At 38.4% G+C, this 23,985-nt stretch overlaps 1 long non-coding RNA gene across 1 annotated transcript; it reads right to left on the bottom strand.

Annotated features, from left to right (window-relative positions):
- Positions 1–990: 990 nt before the first annotated feature.
- On the bottom strand, positions 991–7,533 carry LOC140252392 (uncharacterized). Its single transcript, XR_011903643.1, has 4 exons — positions 7,438–7,533; positions 2,593–2,657; positions 1,814–1,888; positions 991–1,201 (listed from the first exon to the last, which is right to left on the bottom strand). It is a non-coding gene; the product is annotated as an uncharacterized lncRNA (long non-coding RNA).
- Between the last annotated feature and the right edge of the window lie 16,452 nt (positions 7,534–23,985).

Raw genomic sequence — 23,985 nt, 5'->3', positions numbered from 1 at the left:
GTCTTAGGGAAGGATAAAACTACAGCACAGCCAGTAAAGGCAGCAGGGAAAGGCAGATAGGCACAACCGGCTGAACTTTAAGTTTGCTTACAGTTTTCCAGCACTGGACAGGATCCCACTTTCACAGAAATTAGGTTAAATATAACGAAGAAAAAACTATAGAAACTTGGAAGCAAGATGACATGTTGTAAAGATGCATTGCACAGTAAATTAACAAAAATCAGACATTACCTATTAGTACTGAAACTTATAAAAAGCTAATTTTAAGCTTGAGAACCCCCCTCTGGAATACTTGTTTCCAGTGTCTCACCATTTCAATAGGTCCTGAGACAGAAGTACTTTGTAAGTCTTCAGGTAGATTCTAATCATTTAGACAGCATGGTGCTTGTCATATGAGCACATCAGAACTCCCCAGTTAATCATTACACAGCAGCATATAGCTCCCGTGAAGCAGGCACTTGTTGCTTGAGTTGCCTCCCTAAGTACTGTTCTACAGCACACCAAGTGTACAGTGGCTATTCAGTTACTCAAAAATGTCTTTTTCACACCAATACCTTTTATTATCACCTACCAGAACACTCCATTTGCCTTTAAAATGACAGTCCTCCTCTTTTGTATCCTATATTGGGGTACTACAGGCAGCAGGGGTAAAGAAGCTCGTAGGATCACTGTGCCGCTGGGAACAGAGGATCTGTCAAATTGCCAGCACTGCCACATTTAGATTCACAGAATTCACCTCAGAATTTCTTATCTTTCCCTCACTAATCCACACCTAATCTCCTAAAGAATTATTGGATGCTGGTTTTCTGCTGTACGTGCAAGGCTGGAACCACCTCTCCTGAGAGCCTACCCTACTGTTTTATTTATCAAAGTCAAAGCACTAATCCAGCTGAAATAAACAACTCCTTACAAATTCTGTAGTTCATGTATTAGTATGCAACTTTTAATCTACAGAAACTTAAAAATACAGAAACACCATGCTATCCCTGCTGGGTGAGAGTGCCACTCTAATCCAAATACTGTGAGACCTGATGAAAGACATCTCTCTGTATTCATTTTACTCCCTTTTTTCATGGCTTTGTGAATCTTGGTCATAGCAGTTCTCAGTCTTTTTCTCTCCCAGATGAAGAGAAACTGTGTTTTTCCATCCTTGTCTCTTACTCTTGAGGTGAGTGCTCTGCTCCATTAACTATTTTGGTTCCTGTGCACAAACATACGATGAAAACCGTTCTCTATACAGACAGGCATGCAAAATTTCATGAGTTTCCTAACAGCTCTTGATCAAGACACAACTTCAATGCTTGATAAAACTGGAGGAGAATCCCCCTAAATCTAGCCTCCCTCCTGTGGCAGCATTACATCATCCATTTACCAGGTAATGCACAGCAAGCAGTACGATCCAAACACCCACCATAGGGTCAGGAGAACCCTAGAAATTTTACATCAGATGCCCACTTTTACAGCTGTTTTCATCAGAAGAAAATTAAAACTACCTTAAGAGAGGCTCCCTGGCTCTTCCCTTATTCACCATAAAACCTTTTCATTAGTCCCCCAGATCATCACCATTTTGACTAATAATTTCCCATTATTCTAAATACAACCCCTTGAAGTTCCTTCAAAGTTCTTTAAACCAAATACGGTGTATATCAGAATGTCCCCCTGCTCAATAAAACCCTATTTCACATCATTTGCAGAAAACATTCTTCTCATAGACTTCGTATGCAAGAGATTTTCTAAATTCAGTGTCCTAAAGAAATTCAAAAGGGCGATTTGATGCTTTGAAAGCGTGAAGAGATTTATTCCTCAGACCCACCTTTAACAGAAGATCATTGGAAATCACTGCACCTCTGGAATTTGAGCTACTGGAATTTACAGGATTGCAGTTCCTCTGCAAGACAAAACTTTCAGACCTCTAAAATACATGACGTACACCCTATTGTGTGAGATAATTTCCCACCACACATTCTGTATATTTAAAAGTAGGGGTTATGCCCTTTATTGACAGTACTTCTCCAAAACCAAGAGTTAATAAACTTGGAAATTCATGTCTTAAAGAAAGGGAAGCTCTTCAAACCATCTTGCTTTTCCCCCTCCCCTTATGCCTCATCTCAAAATAAGCTATCGCTTGAACTGCTCCGCCCCAACCTCCAAAAAGCAAAATAACTCAGTTAAATGAATCTTGCTCTCCAGGCAATTGGAAGGCTTTTTAAACATTTTAGTCAAGGAGACAAACCTCTTTGCAGAAATGTGTGCATGTATAAGCACCTCACACTTTGGAAATTTAAATTCTGATGAAGACACTGTAAGCGATGGTGCTTTAAGGATATCTCTTGCTCTGAGAACACATCTTCAGGCATCAGTAGAAGAAGTTTTGTTCTTCACTCCACAGTAGTGTATTCTTTCACCAGTCACTGAAAATTAAACTAGACCTACAAGTCTACACGCCAGATAGAAGGCTTTTTTTTGTGATCTAAAAGTCCACAAGAAGCACATTGTACAGTGGAAATAATACAAGTATGGTATTGTACAGTAGGAATAGTACAAATATAGTCAGAAATAAATAGCCAGAGGGTAACTAAGGAAAAGACTCACCAGCTCTGAGACCTTCAAGATTGGTGCTCACTGATGTTGAGGCTCACCGCACACACAGGAGCAATCTACAGAAAGAGATGCTGGTTTAGTGGTCAGCCCTTAAATGGGATCTAGGAGAGGTTAAGTCAAGCTCCACCCCTTCCAGGAGCACAGCTGAATTACCTTCACCTGTGCTCCCACAGCTGACCTGACACTTGCCTCAGATGGTTAATCAGAGGTTCAGGCTGTGATCAGCCATTTCCCTTACACACTTGCAAGCATCATTTCAATATGAGGCACATATTCCCACTTCATTTTCATTTTAGATTGCCTTTTTCTTAGTATATTCTTATTCGCCAAATGCACAACATCACAAATAAATGCACTTTGCATTTCATTATTTCCAGAAGAGATGCTTATTTTCACGTAAGTTCAGACCTTTCTTGCATAAATTTTTGTCTGCTTGCAGAAAACTGTTTCCCTGTAAAACCTCCTTGCCACTGGATCAAATTGTACAGTTTCCATTTGAGCTGAAGCCCCTGTGAGAGTTTTACTTGATTTAGGACTGATTAAAGATTGCAAACTAATACCCAAAAGCTAAACATTTCAAATCGTGTAGGGAATTTAGCTACACCCCCCTTCCCCCCCCCCATCAATTTCAATCAATGAACTGCTCTGAGAGCCAACTGCATATTGAAATAAAACAGAAGGCCCAGCAAATAAGAGAGATCATACCCACTTCTACAGATTTAAACAATACCAAGCAGGTGAGGAACTGGCCTAAAGCACACTGCTTTCAGGATTGTTTACCCATTTTCCCCATTGAATTTGATCTCAGAATTTCCACTGAGCAGAGTTCAGATGATATTCATTACTATTTATAAGAGCATTCTCTTGCACATTACATATTCTAACTTGTCAATTCAATCTACTCCTTTCCTTGGTTTACAACAATTTATAAACACATAAATAGCTCTTTCATTTTACTAACAGAATAACAGCATGAATTGTAGAATCATAGATTGACCTAGGTTGAAAAGCACCTCAAAGATCATGCAGTTTCTGCTGACCTGCCATGTTCAGGGTCACCAACCATCAGACCAGGCTGCAGAGAGCCACGTCCAGCCTGGCCTTGAATGCCTCCAGTGATGGGGCATCCACAGCCTCCTTGGGCAACCTGTTCCAGTGCATCACCAACCCCTGAGTGAAAAACTTCCTCCTAATATCTAACGTAATCCTCCCCTGTCTCAATTTAAAACCATTCCCCCTTGCCCTATCACTACTCACCCTATAAAATTATCCCCTTCATCAGAGCCTTCATTTATTTATTTACTTCCTTATTTGTGGGTGGGGGGAGGAGGCAGGGATGATTGACATTGCTTATCATACAAGCAATTCAGTCTCAGTACACAGTTTTCAACCTCAGTAGAAATGACTTGAAATATCTGCACATCTCATCCCACTCAATTCAGCTATTAAATAAGAGTTTCATTCTCGTCCATCTCAGCCCATTTCACAAGGAGAGTTTATGCATACATAAGTACTTTCTCATCATTCCTTTTTTTTTCCCCCTCTCTCAATTGTACTACCACTTGTACTAATTCTAAAGAGGAATAGCAGTGGCTTCTTTTGCATAAAGTTTATATAGATATCTAGTCACAAAACTTGTGCATTGCACCCAGGTTCAACATAAGTCTGGAGAACACGACCCTCTGTGTTTAATAGCAAGTCAAAGAAAACTGTCCTGTGCTTCTGAGGAAAAAAAAAGCATCTCTCTTCTGATTATACATACACCCTCGTTCTCTGCAGTCCTTACTAAATACATCCTTTACTGCAGTCATTGGTGGGAAAAACATTAAGCAGCCTTTAACTAGAAGAAAAATCACCTACTGATTTAAGAACAGCCTCTCACTTGTAAAAAACACACCAATATCTTATTTATGAAACAGCTTTATTGCACCAAATGCATTAAAACAATGATTTGCTAATGGATGGGTATTCTTTTTCTATTGGAACGTACACACAATTTAAAACCTTAACACTAAGTCACTTCTGGCTACCCAGGAGCCAACTGTTATCTGCACACCATGAACTACCATAAAATATGAGGTTGAAATGCCTGCACTAATGTCCTACCATTGAAGGGCTTCGTGTTTACTTTTTGCAATTCATCTATTCTAATGCATGTATTCCCTCTGTACTTTTAAATCAAAAACCAGGCACATTAAAATCAAATTCTCCCAACTTTGGAACTTGATGATGTTCCACCAGTTCACTATTTTTACTGAACTGCTTCTGCCTCCAATCAAAACAAACCTCACCTTAATAAACTCATTTTCCTAGACTTGCCTGCATAAAAGCATCCATTTCTAAATACACTGATTGCAACAGCGTCACAAACCCTACAGCACTTTGCCAGCACAGCTTCTCAAGAGAACATTTCCAACTGCACTTATGCTCATGTTTGTGACCTTCTTGTTAACAAAAAGCGTTCCTGGAAGTTTTATGAATATTTAACAGAAGGAAAAAGCTACTTAGTCATTGGGATTCAAGGCCAGATTGGATGGGACTGTGGGCAGCCTGATCTAGCTCAGTGGCAAAAGACATAACATCCAGAGCAAAAGTAATCCCCATTTTCCTGAACAGCTTTGTCTGAGAAGGACTTTATTTAATCAAGCCCATGTCATCTCCTAGCCTAAAGAAAGAACTGAAACTGCACCTTCAGCGCAACCAAAGACACCAGCACTGCCAGTACAGCTCAGTACAACCAGGCAGCAAAACACATGTCCAAGAACACCTCAAGTTAGGTACAAGGGAAGGGTGAGAAAAGTCAGTTCATATGGCCATATTTTAATATGGATCTGTGGTATCTAATGATAACAACACGTTGATTTGAACAGCTACTCACTTCCATCTTCTAATTTACTGACTGATGTAAGAACTAAATTATTTTATGTAAAATTCACAGGAAAGCTCCAGATGACATCCTGAGAAGTGTTCTATAAATAGGTACCTGCTTTCAAGTGACTGACACCCCTGCAGCTGTTTAGAAGGCATCTCAAACAGCTATCAATTTTGTTGATATGGGCACAAATGATTAATAAATGCTGCTGCACAGAACGCACGGCTTACAGAAAGTCATGTGCCACTAGGAATAAAAACCTCTGTGCTGAAGTAAAAAAAGTAACCAACACTTTTCGAAAACACCAATTGCCCATTTAATTGAACCTGGAATTGATAGATTCAAACAAAAAAAAAGAAAATACATTTTCTTGGGAAGATTGACCATTATTAGTTTTTTTGCTACAGAATATGAACCTAAGACAATCCAACTTTTATAGGGGAAAATGCCAAAGCAAGTAGTTGTGGCAGTTCTGTCTTGCTTTTGAGTTCTTTTTGTTTCTAAAGGTAAAAGATGAGCAGCTCCCAGCTGCTCTCACCCTCACGTAGATTCTGACACAGGGGAGAATGGCACACTGTGGGGTCACTACTGATGGACATAGGGTGTACAGAGGCTGCTAAGATTAGAAGAAAAGAATAAATACATGCTAGAACACAGTTAGGACTGGACCTCATGAACAAAACTCCACAAACTATAGAAATATCTGGAATGAAAAGCAGGGCTTTATTTTCTCATTTTTGACTCTCTAGAGGGGGACTCAAACTCTGCTTGCACTTCTGTGTAGGACTTCCTGGTGCCTACCTCTCCATTAGAGCAGCAGATGTACACCAGGCACACACAAATGGTGCTGCAAACCAAACATAACTTTAGAGGCAAAACACTAGCAAAATGAAAGAGTGCTAAGAACAACACTGGGAGAGCTTGCTGCCTGCACAGAGATGTGACCCAAAGCAACCTGAACAGGATGCTGCTCTCCAGCATGACTAATTTAGGTGTGTGCTGCATGTTCTACTCCAAATAGAGCTGCTGTTGCAACAGCAATGTCTCACAAGAGCTGTGCTGCTTCTTGCTTTCTTTTACGCTTTAAAAGTGAAACTTCAGTCAACACTCAGAATGATAACATTGCTTGAGTTGGATGGGACCCTTAACCTAATCCAGCTCCCTGCAATGAACAGGGACACCTACAAAGAGGTCAGGTTGCTCAAAGCTCCATGCAGTCTGACCTTGAATGTCTTCAAGGACAGGACACTCACATCTCTGGGCAACCTGTGCCAGCACCTCACCATCCTTATTGTAAAACACTTCTCCCTTATATCTGTTCTGAATCTCCCCCCTTGTATCATATCATAGTATCATAGTATCATGCGAGTTGGAAGGGACCTTAGAGATCATCGAGTCCAACTCCCGGGTTTCGAGCCCCCTGTGTAGCGAAGCGGCACTTCTACCCCTGCGCCACAGGGGGGGGGATTCGAACCCGGGCCCTCCAGTGCCGCAGGCAGCAGCTTAAACCACTGCGCCACTGGGGGCACACAGTAGCTTGTAAGCTTGTAGCTTGAAATCATTTCCCCTTGTCCCATCACAACAGACTTAGCTAAAGTTTGTCCCCTTCTTTCTTACAGCGCCCCTCAGATACTCAAAATAACGTACAGTGAATCTATAGGAGGCACTAAGTGAAAGCAGTATTTTGTAATTATTTTATTTGTTCTAATAACTTGGTAACCTTTTCAGGTAGTGACTAAGTGAAGCCATGCTAAGGGTGCAGTACCAGTATCTTCTTTAGCTCAGTTGGCTTCCCTAAGGCTGTTTATAGGATTATATTTCTTATGCACATAACTATTTGTATGGTGGAAATAATACAAGTATGGTATTGTACAGTTAAAATAATACAAGTATAATGTACAGTAGGAATAGTACAAATATAGTCAGAATTAAATACACAGAGGGTAACTAAGGGAAAGACTCACCAACTCTGAAACCTTTAAGATAAGCACTCATCAGTATCAAGGACCACCACAAGAACTCCACAAAGGAGTGATCTCCAGAAAGAGATGGTACCTGAGTGCTGGTCAGCCCTTAAATGGGATCTAGGAGAGGTTAAGTCAAGCTACACCCCTTCCAGGAGCACAGCTGAATTATCTTCACCTGTGCTACCACAGCTGACTCGCTGCTTGCCTCAGATGGTTTTAATTAGAGGTTGAGGCTGTGATCAGCAGTTTCCCTTACACTACTCTTAATGTGAATATGAAAGCACTTACCCCTTGTCTGGCATTGCAGTTCAATGACAAAACTCCCACTGATATCAGTATCAGTAGAATTTAGGGCAGTTCTGGCTGAGGCTTATAAGGGCTATTATTAAATGAAATTGAATTTTGTATTACAGCAAGTAAAATAAACATCTCTTATAGAAGACAGAAGGCTAACTATACTAGCCCCTTCTTCCAGCAAGAACCACCACCATTTGATTCCTTCCTGACATGAGCACCACAGTGGCTTGGAGGACAGGAGTGCCCCACACAGCTGCAGTAATCCCAGACACACAGAGATGGAGGCAATTGCCACGCTCTGCCAGTTTGGCAATGATTTTAACTTTCTCCAAAATCCTCTAAGAATAATTTGAAGGGAAAGCCACTGATGCTCAAAAATGAGGCCCATGATTAATTTCACTGTCACTAATTGCATCTTAAGTATTTCTATTAGCAAGAAATCTTTCCTACAAGCAGTGTACATGCACAAGCCTATAAAGAACTCAATGCCCCCTAGAAGAGAAGTATTTTTTTCATTATTCATGTAAAATAATCACTGTACATAATTCAGACAAAAAGCCAGTTGCTCTGAGAAAAACAAGCGGCAGCCTTTATAAGCACAGCTCTGTATTAAAAATGTAAATTGAAATTCAACTGCCCATGTAACCTTCACCTCCCACTACTAAAGGATCTGTTAAGCTACTGTCTGATGGAATAACCTGAAGGCTTGCTTCTCATTTACTGGATGACTGAGTAGCAGTACATGCACTTTCATTCATTATAATTGCAGTGCAAAAATCTTTCTTTTTTTTTAAACAATGCAGAGTGATAGATACATCAGCCACATTAGAGAGCAAACTCTTAAAGGAATGCTTGCCTGACTGTACTAAATTTAATTTCACTTAATTAATTGACTACATTACAGCTCCATATGATGACAGAACTGATAAAATACAAAGTGTTCTTTGCATGTGATGAGTGTAGCCTTGGAGTCATGCTCAAAGCTTGGAATATTTTCTAGAGGTAACTGTTCTTAAAAGTTCCCCACCAGCTATAAGAATGCAGACCAAGAAATAAAGCACATCATCAGTTCTTTGGCTAATTTATTTGAGCTTGATGTTATGCTGTCCCTGGGCAAAATCCATCCTATAGTTCTTCAGAATCTAGCAAAATAACTGGCGTTTTCCTGTTTGGCTTGGCTTTCCATATCAGAGTTTTTAAAGCAAGTAATGGTTACTTCAATTATATATTTCACCTGTTAACAAGTCACTATCCTACCTAGACATGAGGAAAAATAAGAGCTGTGCTGATGTGCAAAAATCCAACCTTTCTGCCTAAGAAGGCATAGTTCTGCTTTCACTTAGTAAATGCTAGCTGTACAATGTTGTTACACAGATGAAGTATAATAGCTAGATTTACCATGAAGCAAACTTTACGGCCCCAGAAACACTTGAAATATGCTGACAGGAAAAAATAAGTCCAAGCAAATGAAAGTACATTTTTGAATTATTATTTTTTTTTTTTTTTTAAATTTGAATAATATTACAAAAGAATACAACTGTACTGGTGGTGGGTGTGGGGGACACTGAAGACCTGTGTAACTGACTGACTTTTTTAAAGCGATAGCTCATATAAACTGATGCTAGAAAAGTGAATTTTAAAGGTTGAATGCAATGACAAGGATGTGTTGATTTAAAGAACTTGAAATCAATTCTCTCGGAGTTATGAAAAACAGTGCTAAGCAATGTGGGCCACTTTAGGTTACATATTATGAAGAGAGGGACAAAACTGGGGAAGAAAATTAAGCAATCAATTTGCAGTCAGCTTCTCCTTGCTAATACACATCTGTGAAAGGAAGAAAACAAAGGAGGAGGACAAACATTCAGACACAGACCTGTGGAAGCTCTCTGAGAAGAAGACTCTTAATTTAAAGTAGATTTCCTGCTGCTTTCCTCATTGGAAAGCTGGGGTCCCCTAGATGAAAAAGTGACAGATAAATACATACAAATGCTGTGTGACATCACTGAATTGCACGTCATTCTGACTGACATCAAGATACAAAAAAGCAGTGTTTATCCTTTTTAAGGGTAAGACATTGATGCAAACTATAAAGAAACAACAGAGGTGGTAAATCACCTAATTTGCTTATGTAACAAATTTCAGTCAATTCTGAACCATTAACAGCCAGCACTAAGGATGCCCTCTGAAATAGGTAAAAGCTGTAAAATGATTTAATAGCACTTTTGAATCTTATCTTTTCCTTGTTAAACCAATTAGAGCACCAACACAAAGTTCAAGAATAGCAGAAAGCTTTCAGAGTTTTGACTTCTTGTTTCCTATTTGGAATTCAATATCAGAAGAGTTCTCTCTTACTATCTAATATAATGAAGTTTTATTTTGCTTTTATTTTTTATAGATAGAAAGACTTCTCAGCATAAACAGGTAATCAGAAATAGCAAAATTGAAACAAATTCCTTCAAAACAACAAACCAAACTTCCCCTATAAGAAATCATGAAAGCGTTTGTTTTTTAACCACCTGGAAGAGCTGAAGAACTCAATATTTAAAACTACTCATGCTTTTTCTGTTTTTTGTTTGTTTGTTTTTAAAGGCATGGAAAGCACACACTTGGGAAATACCTATGTTAATTTCCAAACACACTTGTAATATCTGATTTCAGACACTTTTTTCACCCAGACAGTACACACCATCATCACAAAGTTTGATTTACTTAGTCATGTGTATTTGGTCTATTTGAAACTGTAAAATTTCAGATCATCTACTCTAGGATTATTTCCTGTTTTCTCCTTTCGACCAGTAATGCATGTTGAAATAATTCTTTGCTAAAAGCAGTGCAGAAATGATATTTGGTAGAGCTAGTTTCACCTGCAGGAAAATACACTGTATATGAACCAAGAGTTAATGTTCTGGTGTCAAAGAAAGGCAATTATGATTATGAAACAGCATTAGCAGTGCTTAACACTAACATATGCAAAGCCACCTCAAAGGCTTTTAAACCCAACTTGTTTCCTTCTTACAATAGATACCTAATCACGTTTAGAAACTTGTTCCTTAGCATTCCATCTGATTCAATACACTTTCCCTGCAGAGGCATGATAACAGATGCTCCTTCAGTGTACACCCTACTCAAATGCCCTCATGTAGAAGGTACAGCTTTAAACTCATTCCCTGCTCTGTTGTAGGACAGCATCTTGTTTATATGCCTGTATACTGTATTTGTTCTTCTTTACACCCCTTAGTTAAATCTATTGATCTAAGAAGGTATATATGGAAATGATGTCATGGGGACTCTCAGAGTTTATTGGGAAGAAGGTGGCCAAGTCTTAGCAGGCAATAAAGCAAGTAGCTGCAGGTGTGTAAACTGGCTCTTTTTCATCCATGGAGATATGCTCAGTCATTGTTTCCAAATTCTCATAAAAGTTTCTATAAATACATGGGTCTGTTAAATTAAATCTCGCTTTACTGTCAATATTTTTAAGAACTTCAGTGCCAACTCTGTCTTAATGCCAGCAGGGAAACAAAGAGAGAAAACAAAAACAAACAACAGTGGTAGCTGGAGCAGTCCAGGCTATGAGCTCCTCTACAAAGATTTGGTGACGAACTGAGAGAAAAGAATTAATCTTTTAGCAGAAGAACAGAAGGAAGGAAGCAAGGATTAGCAAAAAGGAATAAAATATAACAAATAATGCAAAAGGTACTTTGCCAGGACAGCTGTGGTACCATCAGTATTCAGCCTCTGAGGCAGTCTGAATCTCAGCCCTCCCATCACTGTATAGCAGGGCAGTTATTTTGAAGACAGCTACAGCAAATTAAGATGTTAGTCCCTTCCAATCTCCCAGCAGGTAAAATACCACAAAACTTTATATTGATGACAGATCAGTCGTTTTAAATTGCCACTCAAGGTATTCCAAGTTCATCTACTTTTGGTTTTGAATCAAAACAGATCAGAATAATTCCAATAAACTTAACTGTAATATGGCTATCCAGTGAGCAGCATTCACTTCAATAGTAGAAAACCTGTTCCAACTGCACTCTAGAAGTTTTCTGGTAAGCCTTTGACTCTCTTCAGATAATTATAGACAGTGAAGATCTCTGGTAGTCTGAGATTCAATTATGGAAATCCCCCCTAAATCTGCTCACTGTAGACTCCCTTGCAGTAAGCTGGGTCAGTCTTTTTAATTACTAAAAATAAAATAAAAGAAATAATTTAAAAAAAGGCATTGTTAGAGGAAAACAATAAAAACATGTGTTGATGATCTGTTTAAATGCAATAGGTCAAAGAATAGGGAGCTATTCCAGATGTGAGCACATTTGTATGTCCAATTACTTCTATCATCCAAGTAGAAATATAATCACAGGATAACTCAAGTTGAAAAGGGTCTCAGGAGGTCTACCAAAATAGAGTCACAGTTAGATCAGACCAGGATGCTCAGGGATTTATCTAGTTGGGTCTTAAAAACCCTTCAGGGATGGAGACTGCACAACCTCTCCGCAGAATGCATCCAACTGTTCTATGGTTCCTGTGGTGAAGAAGTAACCTTATAACCAATCTCCATACTCAAGAGAAGGCAGGGACAGCAACAAGCAGACACTGTCACCAATGCAGTGAGTGCTTCTGAAGGAAAAGTGATAACTACTACTACTGTATAAATGCTACTTTGAAAGGATAAAAGTCATTTAGGACAGACAAAAACACTGGGTTTTCAGAATCAGAACAGCAGAAGCAGGAACCAAGAACCAGGCTCTTCTGTTCCAACCACTTACAAAATGATTTACCATGTCAGCTCTTCACATGCCTAGGAATTCCTAAGTTAAAAAATGTTGATATCTTTAGATAGTTGCCTTTGGAACATACTGAGTAGTATTTTTGTTATCTACTCACTTGCTGCCTGTATCAATCACTGCGGGCTGTAGTCAGACTTCTTGCTTAACAGCCATGGTTCCTACAGAGCTTTTGCAGAGTAAGTACTCTATAGCGTAAGGCTAAATTCAGCCTTCTCAAAAGACTTCTGGTTTGTTTTTGGTGTTTTTTTCTTTTTTCCTATTATTCTATGAAATGCTGTCATCGGAGTAAAATAGCACTTAAATCTCTTTTGTTAATAGTTCTAAACCTATATTCCAAGATGGAATACATTTTCCAGATTTGGTGAGAAGAATCAATTTCTTGAATTGGTAGGTTTTTATGACAAGGGTACAAAGTAAATAATTTTGCCTTGTGCTATGCTGTTAGATGCTTACAATAGAGATCAGGAGAAAGCTTACCATATCACAGGCTTCTCAGCAATTTCTTTAAAGGGAATAAATTTTCTTCTTTTATGCTTGTGCTTCCCTCACAGTGCTTTGATATAGAGAGTACTGACGAGGAAGGTAAGTGGTATTTTATTTGCTCTGTTCGCAGTGCTCTCAGAGTGAGAAAAAGCTTTCAAGACTTTTGAGTATTATTCACATTTTACAAGTACAGAGCTTAAATCTTTAGTGAGATCATGATTTCCCAAAGTCTCATAGTGAGATAATGGTTACAGCAAGAACAGAACTACATTACTTCATTCAATATCCCCAATCCTAACCTTCATTCAGATTTAAATCTTAGTCATCTAATATTAGATATTAAAATTTAACACAGGCTTAGAGAATAATGCCTAACTTCCTGGAACAGAATCCAGTGAAGATGACTTAATACACAGAAACTGTTTCTTAATCACAAAGCCTCTAAGCAACGATTGTTTGGGAGACAAGAGCAGCATTTTGCTGAAGTATTGCTTGTATTTAGATTCTTCCTTCCCAGACCTTCCACTTTTGGTCATTGCTGAGGAAAAGACACTGGACTAGAAGGATCTTTGTCCCAGCCACTAATCATTTATAATTTACCTTCAGTACATACACACAGAAAGCATGGAAAAAGCCAAAGACCTCTACATCACTAACGAAGAAAAATGTTCACAAATAACAGAGGAAACATTTGGCTACCAAAAAAGTGCAAGAGGCAACTGTTCAAAATGTCTTGCTTGAGGTTACTAGACTTTATGAGCTACTATAGCAACACATCAGCACCACCTAAAAATGTTTTTGTTTTTTTTTTTTTTTTTTCCTTTTTCCCCCCTTTCTTTCTTACATGTGCACAAAACTGAAGGGTTTTAGAGTCTGATCTCATCACAGCATCACCATGCAAAGAATAATGTTGACCAAAGCTGGCAGTCTCACAGAGACATGACTGTATTACACTGCTTGGTCACTTACTTTTCATTAGGGGATTTTAACCTTGCATTCCATTTCCCAGGATCCTCAATAGCAGTCAGAACTTCCACCTAGACAGAAATGAACTCAACAATAGACACACTTAGGACAGCGGGATAATCGTATCTTCACTCACTAACACAAGGAAAGCCTGGAGCTGAGGATGGACCAGAATAACAACTCCACACAGACAGGGTTTGCATGTTAAGAAGATCTCTGGTTGCAACTGCCTTACCCTCAGAGTGGCCTGTTGCAGCACCAGAGGATGCCACTCTACAAATCTGATTAGAGCTGGTTCTATCAATGCACCACTGATGACAATGTTTTGCCATGTAGAAAATCAAGATGCTGTTGAATATTAAATCTAACTACCTTACAGTGATTCAAATAAAACTCCACTCCTTCAGTACTACAAAAAGTAGCCTGGATGATCTACTGGAAACTGGAGTAGGAAAGACATGACAGGATGTCCCATTAATAAATTGTTTGTGGAAGTTGCAGTGAATTGCCAATATACAGCTATTATTTCACCTCTTCCTTTTTGAGACTTTTACTAATATCCAAGCTCAGGTGTACATTTGTTAAAACTTACTATCTTGACTAAAACGACAGGAACATAATTCAAAGATGGAAGAGTAGAAAAAATACTAGCCACAGTGCTGACCTTTAATGGGATAGTTAACTCATACCTATGGCAGTCTTATTTCTTGTCATGTAATATCTTAACCCATGGACCATAAAATACTTCACATGATGTATGCAGCTGATTCAAATGATAAGCTGAATGGTTTTTGCTACTCTTCATAACTAAAGCCTCAGCATGCTAACTGTAGCTCAGCACTGCGTCAAATCTGATAAAAAACAGGGAAGGGAAAGAACTGGCTATAAAATAGGGCACAGCACTAACATTCATCATGAAACTCTTTTGCTTATTTAAGAAAACAAAAAAAAAAATCACACACATATTACACTAATATCCCACCCAGAATCTATTCTGAGAGTTGAAATATATATATATTTTAAGACATCTTATCTGATATGTTACTGGCCACGTTATATATTCAGATCAGGTAGTCTAAAGCAAAGAACAAAGACTGCATAACTTGAACTTTAACTCAAACTTCACAGGTCGATGCCTCACTCAGCTTGCAAGGAAAAGCAATTATTGCACTTCAGTTAACACTAGGAACAATAATATCAAAGGGGTTCTGTGACACACCATTTCTTCGAGCGAAAGATGTACATTAAAAATAAACTAAAGAATAATTAGTTTTCTTAAAAGCATTACAATTTCACCTTTCTGACTGAGGAGCTGTTCAAAAGCTAAATGGAACACAGAAGCATGACCTTAGCTGGTTGAAAGCTCACCCTGAGTTTATTCTGGAATACAGTTATAATAAATGATAAAGCATCATCTTTGACATAAATATCTCATTCTCCCCTCTGTGTTGCTAATTAATTGCTTTCTTAAAGATTTTAAGAAGTGCTAGTTTCAAAACAAGTAAGAAGGGTGATCAGTTCCTAAGCAATGCTAGAGTAATCCTATATAGTTTAGGTAGCTCCTGTTTTCTAACAGTGGCTGCTTTCATTCTAGGAAACAATTGCTGTTCCTTTTAGAACAGGTAAATTGCTTCAGTGAGTGACAAGTTAGTCTTGCTGTGAGACTGGAAGCTGTTCCTTCAATCAAAAGTAAGCTGGTTGGAAATAACTGATTTTATGCTTCACCGAGTTTGGTCTTGCCTGAATACAAGAGGACATTATCTTAGTGCCTGCCACAGCTAAGGGAAAAGGCCCTATGTGACTGATGTACAAAGTGCTTAGCCAGAGCCAGTTCCTGCTGCTTAATGAGGAAACAGGGAAAGGAACAGACATCTTTCAGCAACCCCTGAAAGCAGTGGAGAGAATGGCTCCAAAGGTCAGCACCAAGTTTGGTTCTTGGTTACGGGAGCACCTCCCAGTTGACACTCTTCTTTTCTTTCTTGGTTTGAGGCATGTATTGTGGAAAACAAAAACAACAAAAGAGGATTGTGTTAATACTTAATGGCAAAAACAAGAAATTTAAAAAAATAATTAAAAAACAAACAAACAACAGAAACCCTTGCTTTTCTGTTGCATTTACACCTGTTGATCAAAGTGAGGATCAAAACAGTTTAATCAGCCTTTTGAAACAAATCAACTCATAACCAGAGGCATTTGCTTATTCTTACCAAAATCTGCCCCATATAGAGTAGATTATTTCAAAGAGCAGTCTGATTAGCTTCTAACTTGCGCTGTTTTCAGCTTTTACTGAAGCAGAGAAACAACTGCTAGAGATGCATTCCATCTAGTGGAAAGGCAGCTGGGTAGTTCTCATACAAATCCACCCACTGTGGGAAAAGAGAAGTTTAAGCCAGTAAATGCAGCATCAGACAGTGCTTGACCTTTGAAGCTGTGAGTCAGCCTTGGTGGGAAAACAAATATACCACTTGTCATTAATGGGCATCTCTTCTACATGCGAACAACAGACTATTGTATTAGAGAAAAATGCACTGTCCTCAACATCTTACACTAATCCTCCTTCAGGGGAGAAAAAAAAAAAAAAGCCAAAACCACACCAGCACAGTTCAATGCTACAATTGTCTCACTTATCATGAAATGAATTCACTGTACAACTCCTTAAATTTTAACTTCTAAATTCCTGGAGATCCTAAAAGAATGTGTGTGTGTGTGTATATATATACACATATACGTATGTATATATATGTGTGTGTGTATATATATATATATATAATCTAATCCTCTAAAAACTGCAAGACTGAAATGAGTTAGAAAAGCAAGGGAACCAATTGGTACAGGTCATGCAAGAATATCATTGCAAAAGCACCTAAAACAATACTGTCTTTATTCTATGCCACATTTATCATTTAACACTTTGTAGCTAATAATCAACATCACAAATGTTAATTTGATGTGCAATATTGGTTTGGAAAAACAAAAACTGTGCAGGAATAGATGGAGCTGAAACAATGAAAGATCAAAATGTTGTTCCAACTATAATCTATCTGTTGAAGCATGTTTAGACACTAAATGGAGTCTCTCTTTTTAAAAGACCCCTGACACCATGCTGTTGTCAGGGTAAATGATCAAGCTAGCATTTTTGTAATTATTGTTGTGTTTTAAGAAAATTACTTTAAGAAAAATCACATTAGCTCATATATCCCTGCTGTCTTATCATAATAAATAACGTTATTTATTTCTGACATTAAACATTAAATATGAGAGTCTCAAATTATTAGCTGCCAGTATAGCCAACAGTATGCATGTCTGTTTAGGTAATGTGGTAGGCTATACATGTATGCATGTATTGCAGTAACCATATTAAGAACAATAAATCAGAAACTGGCAACTCTGTAGCTGATGTAATCGCATGCCTCCTAATTGCAGACAGTCAACCCGCACAACCTAATACAGTCCAAACTGGCAGTCTCTTTTAAGTCTTTCTAATTTAGGTAAGCTATATGATAGCTTTGCAGAACCACTGTTCCAGGAATAACCCATATGTGGGGGGGGGGGGAGGGGGAAGGAATGAACCTTCTGTCCAGTTTTCACAATATTCAGAAAGATAATAATGAGGATAAAAGTCTGCTTCGCTATATAGATGTGATTCAGCTACTGTTCCATTCTGTGTGACTACAGCGCCTGCACTACCGTATGTCGGGATTTTTTGGTTGGCAGTGCTGATTAAGAAACTTTATATCAAGGCACTGATGTACTCCATCTGCTTCGAGCGTACTGCTAGTGGAAATCAGCTTAAAGCAAATGTACAGACCCCTCACAAGGTTAGAAGAATTCCCATATGGCATGGAAACACCAATTCTCCTATGGTGCATGTTTTCCAAGTTGCTCTGCATCCCTGCAAAAAGCCAAGCAGATTATTGTGGAGTGCCAGTAAGTTGCCCCCTGTATATGGGTCTCCAGCAGGTTCCTAGATCTACACATGCGATATGCTAGCAGGTTAAGCTTGTTAAAGCATCCTTGTCTTGGAGCTCTGTGGTATCTGAAAGAGTACTGCCTCTGGGCGACTGGTTTGTATAAGCTGCCTGTAAAAGGGAGGTTCCCTGCAAAGTAGTCATATATGTTATTTTTCTCCAATTACACATCTACTTATATCACTCTATGCCATGACAGAAATTAAATCCTAGTATAAAAATATATCAGCAAACAAAAAGCCCTACTTTTAAATAAAAGAATACCAGAACGAAGCATCTATTTTTACCTTTTATATTTCATTGGTTGAACTCAAACTGAAACTTAAAATGAAGCCCAAAGAAGGGAAATCTATATGGAATTGCATGCTTCCATTCCCAATAACAAAAGAAATTACATAGCACTCTAAGGACTCCTCACATTACAAAGGACAAAGACTGCATCTTCAAGACCAGAGGCCAACGATTAACACTGACTTTGAATAAAGAATTAGTTTCAAGGTCTGTTTACCAGAATTATCCTATGAATAGAATCCATTTTGTAAAGAAGGGGAGAATAATTTTATAAGTTTAGCTAAATTGCCAACGAAGTTCTAGAAACTTAGAAACGGGAAAAGTTTTTTCTTGTATCAAATAGTTTAAATCCATCAGCACCTTTACTTATTCATCAATTCAGAAAAATATATTCACTATCACGTCATCAGAGAAATAGATGGAACTAAAATATCCCTGTCAGAAAACTGACACAAGTGGCAGAAAATAGTTCAAATCCAGATGCTTACACTTAAAAGTAGGATTTTATTTTAAGTTACAAGATTTAAGAAGGAAGATGTGCTGTCTCTGATATTTCTGGTTTGTAGGCTTACTCCAAATCCTTTTGATATATAAAAATCAACGAAAGAGATGAATTATTCCATTTGAGCTGCTGAGTGATTTAAATTAAAAGAAAAAATGCAAATACAGCTAAGTACCTGCTTTCTATAGTCCAACAGGGCAGCAGTCTATGTTCTCTCTTCTCCCATATACTGCAGAGATTGAAGGCAAACATTCACTTTTCTGTATGGACAAAAAGACTGTACCAAAGCCTGCATTTCTAATAGAGAGATCATGTCCTGTTTTACAAACAAGCAACTTGCCTCATTTCAAGAATCTCCTAATTAAAAATCTCAATATAGATTTTCCTTCAGGGAAACCATTGTACACCTACTATGCTGCTGCTAATAGAATTTCAATTTATGCTTCAGGAACAGACCAGAAAGGGTAACAATATTTATTGGAAAAAAAAAAAAAAAAAAAAAAAAAAGCAGTTCACTTCTCAGTTGACCCTTTCCTTTAAGAAATGAGGTTTTGTTAGATGTAAAGCAGATTTGAATTATTCCATTTTTAAATTGTCCAGGTCTCTATATTCACTAATACGGAAGAATTGGTTAACCTACAACACTTCACATTTCCTGACAGAAAGAATTAACAGCAAGGCGGCGATTCAGCAGGAGGAGTACACTCCAACTGGAGTATTAATACTACCCAAGCATTGAGCTTTATGCACTGAGAAAAATTCCATTCTGGTCAATAAGACTTTGTTGCTACAATATTTGTCTCATATTTCTATATTTACTTTTCCCCCCTCCATTCTCATATACCTTTTGCTGTGAAAAGTACCTCCCAGTCTTTTTAGGGGGTCATTAGGCCCATCTCTGAGCTGAACTTTAACATTTTATTATCTAGAACAATGTGTCCATCCATTGATATCCCCATAAACAAGGCTGTGTCCTGCACTAAGTCATAATAAATCAGTGTAAGCTTCTTGTCTAGAGAACTAGACTTGTTTTCATTTGTTGTAAATTTGGCCACTTCTTGGTGATACATGAAACTGCACCCAACTATCAAACCTTGGATCTGCATGAATCTCCGCAGAGTTGCTGGATATCAACACTTATTCCTCTCTAAAAAGGCAAAGGTTCATGTGACTTTCTGCCAAAAATGATATTGAACTGAGTTTAATCAAAAGACAGTATAAAACAGATTCAGTGAAGTTTTAGCAACCTATTTACACTTAAACTCAATTGAAAGACAAAGTGGGGACAGAGGCATGGAAAGCATTCCCAATAATCCTCAGCAGCTAGGGACTGTTAACAGTATGGAGCCATTCACATCAGATAAATGTGATCCCAGAAACATGTCGAAGGGGCATGGCAGGGACTCATCTCTGTGACTGACATGCAAGAGCAGCCACAGGGCAGCGTAGGCTATGCTGTACCTATAGCAAAGGTCTTACATTGGAAAGGGACACCCAAAACAGAAGAGTTGTTTTTTCTTTTGTTTGAAAGTCATAAAATCATAGAATTACCCAGGTTGGAAAAGACCTTGAAGAACATCTAGTCCAAACGCAGCCTAACCACAATACCCTAAAAAGTCAAAAGAAAATGCTGCAAGAAACTTGATTAGCACAAGCATCACTGAAATAAATCCCTGGATTCCCCCAGTTGGCCCAGAATAATGAGGAGCTCCAGCTTAAGCCCCTCGAAGTAAAACCACTTGCAAGCAAGTTGGCTGGGCTTTTAAAAGGGCTTAGTGGAGCTGCTGCCACCTCTGCTGCCTCTTGGTGTTTGTGTTTTATCTGTGGGATTTCAACATTTATTGCTCTGATCAGCCTTGAGCCAGGAACTGGAGTTAAAATTCACACTCACAAAAATAATAATAAAAAGAAAATAGATGAGCTGAATTGAGAAAGCAGTAAAGTGGTGTTTATATCCTGGCTTTCAACGTACACCGACACGCAGCATTCAGGCTCTTTCATATATTTCACCTGCCTTGTTTAGCAAACTTGCATTTCTCAGATTAGCTGCAGTCCTTTCATAGCAAGCTTTTTCTCTGAAATAACACTGAGTAGAACTCAGGGTCAAGTTAGAAACTTATGGTCTTTTGCAGTTTCATAATCTCTTTAGCAGACATCTGAGTAAATCAAGGAGAAAGCAGAGTCGCATTTTAAGAACACAATAAATAGGTCATTACCTCTCCCCTGGCTCTATCATCACCCCAACCCCCACTGCCCCTTTTGATGTGGATAAACAGCTGTAAATAATGGTTTTGGCTTTGAGCAAATTGGATTCAAAACCTTAAAGTATGTTTTTTTCTGAGCTCAGCTTGCAGCACAGTTTTATTCAGGTACTCTGCATCTCAGGGCAGCAAATGCAAATGGAGAGGGAAGACAAAACCAGGATGTGCTGTAAGGAAGGCAGGAGAAAGGGAAAGTAGAGTAACATACTGTAAGAGGAAAGAAAATTTAAACAAATTGAAGTAATTTGCATCTTGAATGGCTAGGGAAAAAAAAAAAAAAAATGGTTTGGAATTACAAAAAAGCCTGAAAATCCTCAGTTAATACAAAATGCCATAGGATTTGCAGAAGTCAGTTACACAGCTGTCCATGTGTTTGTTCCATCTTCCCCTCAGTCCCAGTTCAAACCTCTGATTGCATAGCCTCTATTTGGCCACTAAAGGCATCCTACTGGGCAAACTTTTTCTCGTAGTTATTTGCTGGGTTAACATTTCTTTACATGTCCTTATGTACACATCAGATTAGGTACAAAAATTACATTAGAAAACCATTTTCCATTACAGAAATGTTAGCTCACTTCTGACAGCATCATTGATGAAACCAGATACACAGACACACTTCATTTCTTTACTCAGATGAATTAATGTGAATTATTTCCATTTTTCTTTATTTTCTTTTAAACTTTGGAAAGGGACATGGAATCCTTTTACTGTCTTCCTGAATACTGGCTACTCAGAATATATGGACTGAGAAATATTGATACATCTGCAATTCGCTTCCAGAAAAGGAGTCTTTCTTATTTTAATTCTTGTTGCTGTATATTCTCAGAATGTTTAAGCAGTTGATGATGACAGCTAGAGATCGTGCTTTGTTATTAAGTTCTCGAGGGGTTGTGTTTTTCTTGTTACTCAGCTGTAATTTCTTCAAGATGATTCCCAGCATTTTTCTGAATCACATTTGATGATGGTTGATTAGCTCAGTGCAAAAGCTGATTCCCACCAGGTCAGTTTCTAACAGGGTCAAGCAAGCCATAGCAGACAGGAAGAAACCTTCGTCTAGAGAAAGCTCCTATTAATATCAAAACAGTACAATACTCCTCCCATCCCAACAGCACACTTAAATGAAATTACATTTCACCTTATAGAAAAAACCAAGTGCAACTTCGCAATTACTTACAGTGGTTCCATTCCTAATGATTGCACCATTACATGTACTGCTGTTACCAAACTATCAATAAGAGCCTTGTCCCTTGTAATGGAACAAAAAAAATCTCTGCCTAGATGTGATCTTTTTATACCTCATTCTCAAGTGGACTACAAATCAAGTTGTCTTAGGAATTGGTTTAGCTTCAATCAAACTGCAACTTCAAGGACTGTATTTAAGCAGTACTGTGATTTAAAAGCTCATGGAGACGGCATCAAAATCATCTCTGGCATTTGCAATTCTCCTGACATTACAGCTTGCAGACATGTACAAGCCTAAAAGCTGTAGCATCTTTTATTTAAACTCTAGAAATATAAAACCAAGCTTTCCTGTGAGAGAGAAAAAACATTTGATCCAATACATTTTCCTTTGGTCTGGATGATGGTTGGAAATACATATTATTCAAAGGACATAAAACAGTGCAGTAAAACCATTTTGTTTCATTGATCTTTAGCAGGCTCAAGAGAACGGGAAGATCTTTTTGTTATTTATTTCTTTTTAAGCTGAACATTGACCTCTTCTTCACCATGAACAACTGCGGCAGGAAGGAGGCACTCGGGGAGAGTCCTATTTGAGATGGCAACTGCGTCATTCCCATCTGTCAGACACTTCTACAGAACGCAAGGGACAAAGAGAACTTCTTCCTTAATGTCTGCCTATCCACTGACATAGCTTTACATAATCTTCATTCTCTTGCTTTGGTTCAGATTTGAAAGTTTGTTCTACTCTGCAGCAGCTCTGCAGAGACTTGAACCCAGCCCGTGTTGCAGTAGGAGTGACAAACCATAAGAGCATAGCAAGGGACAATTCTGTCCACAGAAATAGAACTAAGTGTGCTATTTTCAGAGAAACAAACAGCAAGTGAGGCCCAGAGGTACACAGCACTAACTCAAGGAGCTGGGCCACAAGCACCCTCTTTGTATTCACAAGGATAGCAAAGAAGATGCACAAACCTTCCCTCTGTCACAGGTGCTCCATACACACATATGGTACATGGACTTCAGAACATTCATCTTTGATTTACAATTGCACTTCCAATATGACACACAGACAGCAAGGAGCTGAATGAACACAAACTGATTCCCTGAGAGAAAGTTTTGAACACTCAGTAGGATGGTTTTATACACTAAAAACATTTTGTTTCTAGGAAACAGTTAACTGCATTTTTGGGGAAAGAAATGCTACTGAAACAATGAATTGATGTGATTGCAGCTGTCCTCTTCTGCTGCAAACAAAGCTGGAGGAAAAGTAGCAGCATTTGCACTTCTCCCTCATTGACATACCCAGAAGTCCCTTAACAACCACACTTGCAGAGGAGGCTATAACAAGCATGGGGTTTTCTGCTGTTGTTTTAAATGAGAAGAAACATCAGTACACAGTTCTAAATCAACAAGCAGGTATCTAGCTACACAAAGGTCTCTGGTAATTTGGGCTTTATAATGATAAAGATCTAGAGCATATTTTGAATGCAGCTGATATGCCCACATCTTAATTCCTGCAGCCTTCTTCTTTATTTGATTACCTGTAATGTTAATTTGCTGAAGAGCAGCTAAAACTATGCATGTCCCTGACTTTCATCAGCATTACAAAGGCACCAGACTTCAGTCTCCTTGGGAAGAGCACACATCTGCATGGTCTGCATTCCTTGACATACACCACACTAATAAACAATTACCTTCTGCATTTTATACCAGGTAAAATCCCGAAGCATCAAGGAAGTCCTTTTCACAAAGAATTTCCATCAGTTCTCAGTATGGTACTATGCAAGGAACAAGCCTTCGGAGGTTCAAAT

The sequence above is a fragment of the Excalfactoria chinensis genome, chromosome 5 (genome assembly GCF_039878825.1).
Source record: "Excalfactoria chinensis isolate bCotChi1 chromosome 5, bCotChi1.hap2, whole genome shotgun sequence".
In the NCBI taxonomy this organism is placed as follows: domain Eukaryota; kingdom Metazoa; phylum Chordata; class Aves; order Galliformes; family Phasianidae; genus Excalfactoria; species Excalfactoria chinensis.
Note: the sequence above shows the minus strand (reverse complement) of the source record. Positions and strands in the feature narration are given on the sequence as shown.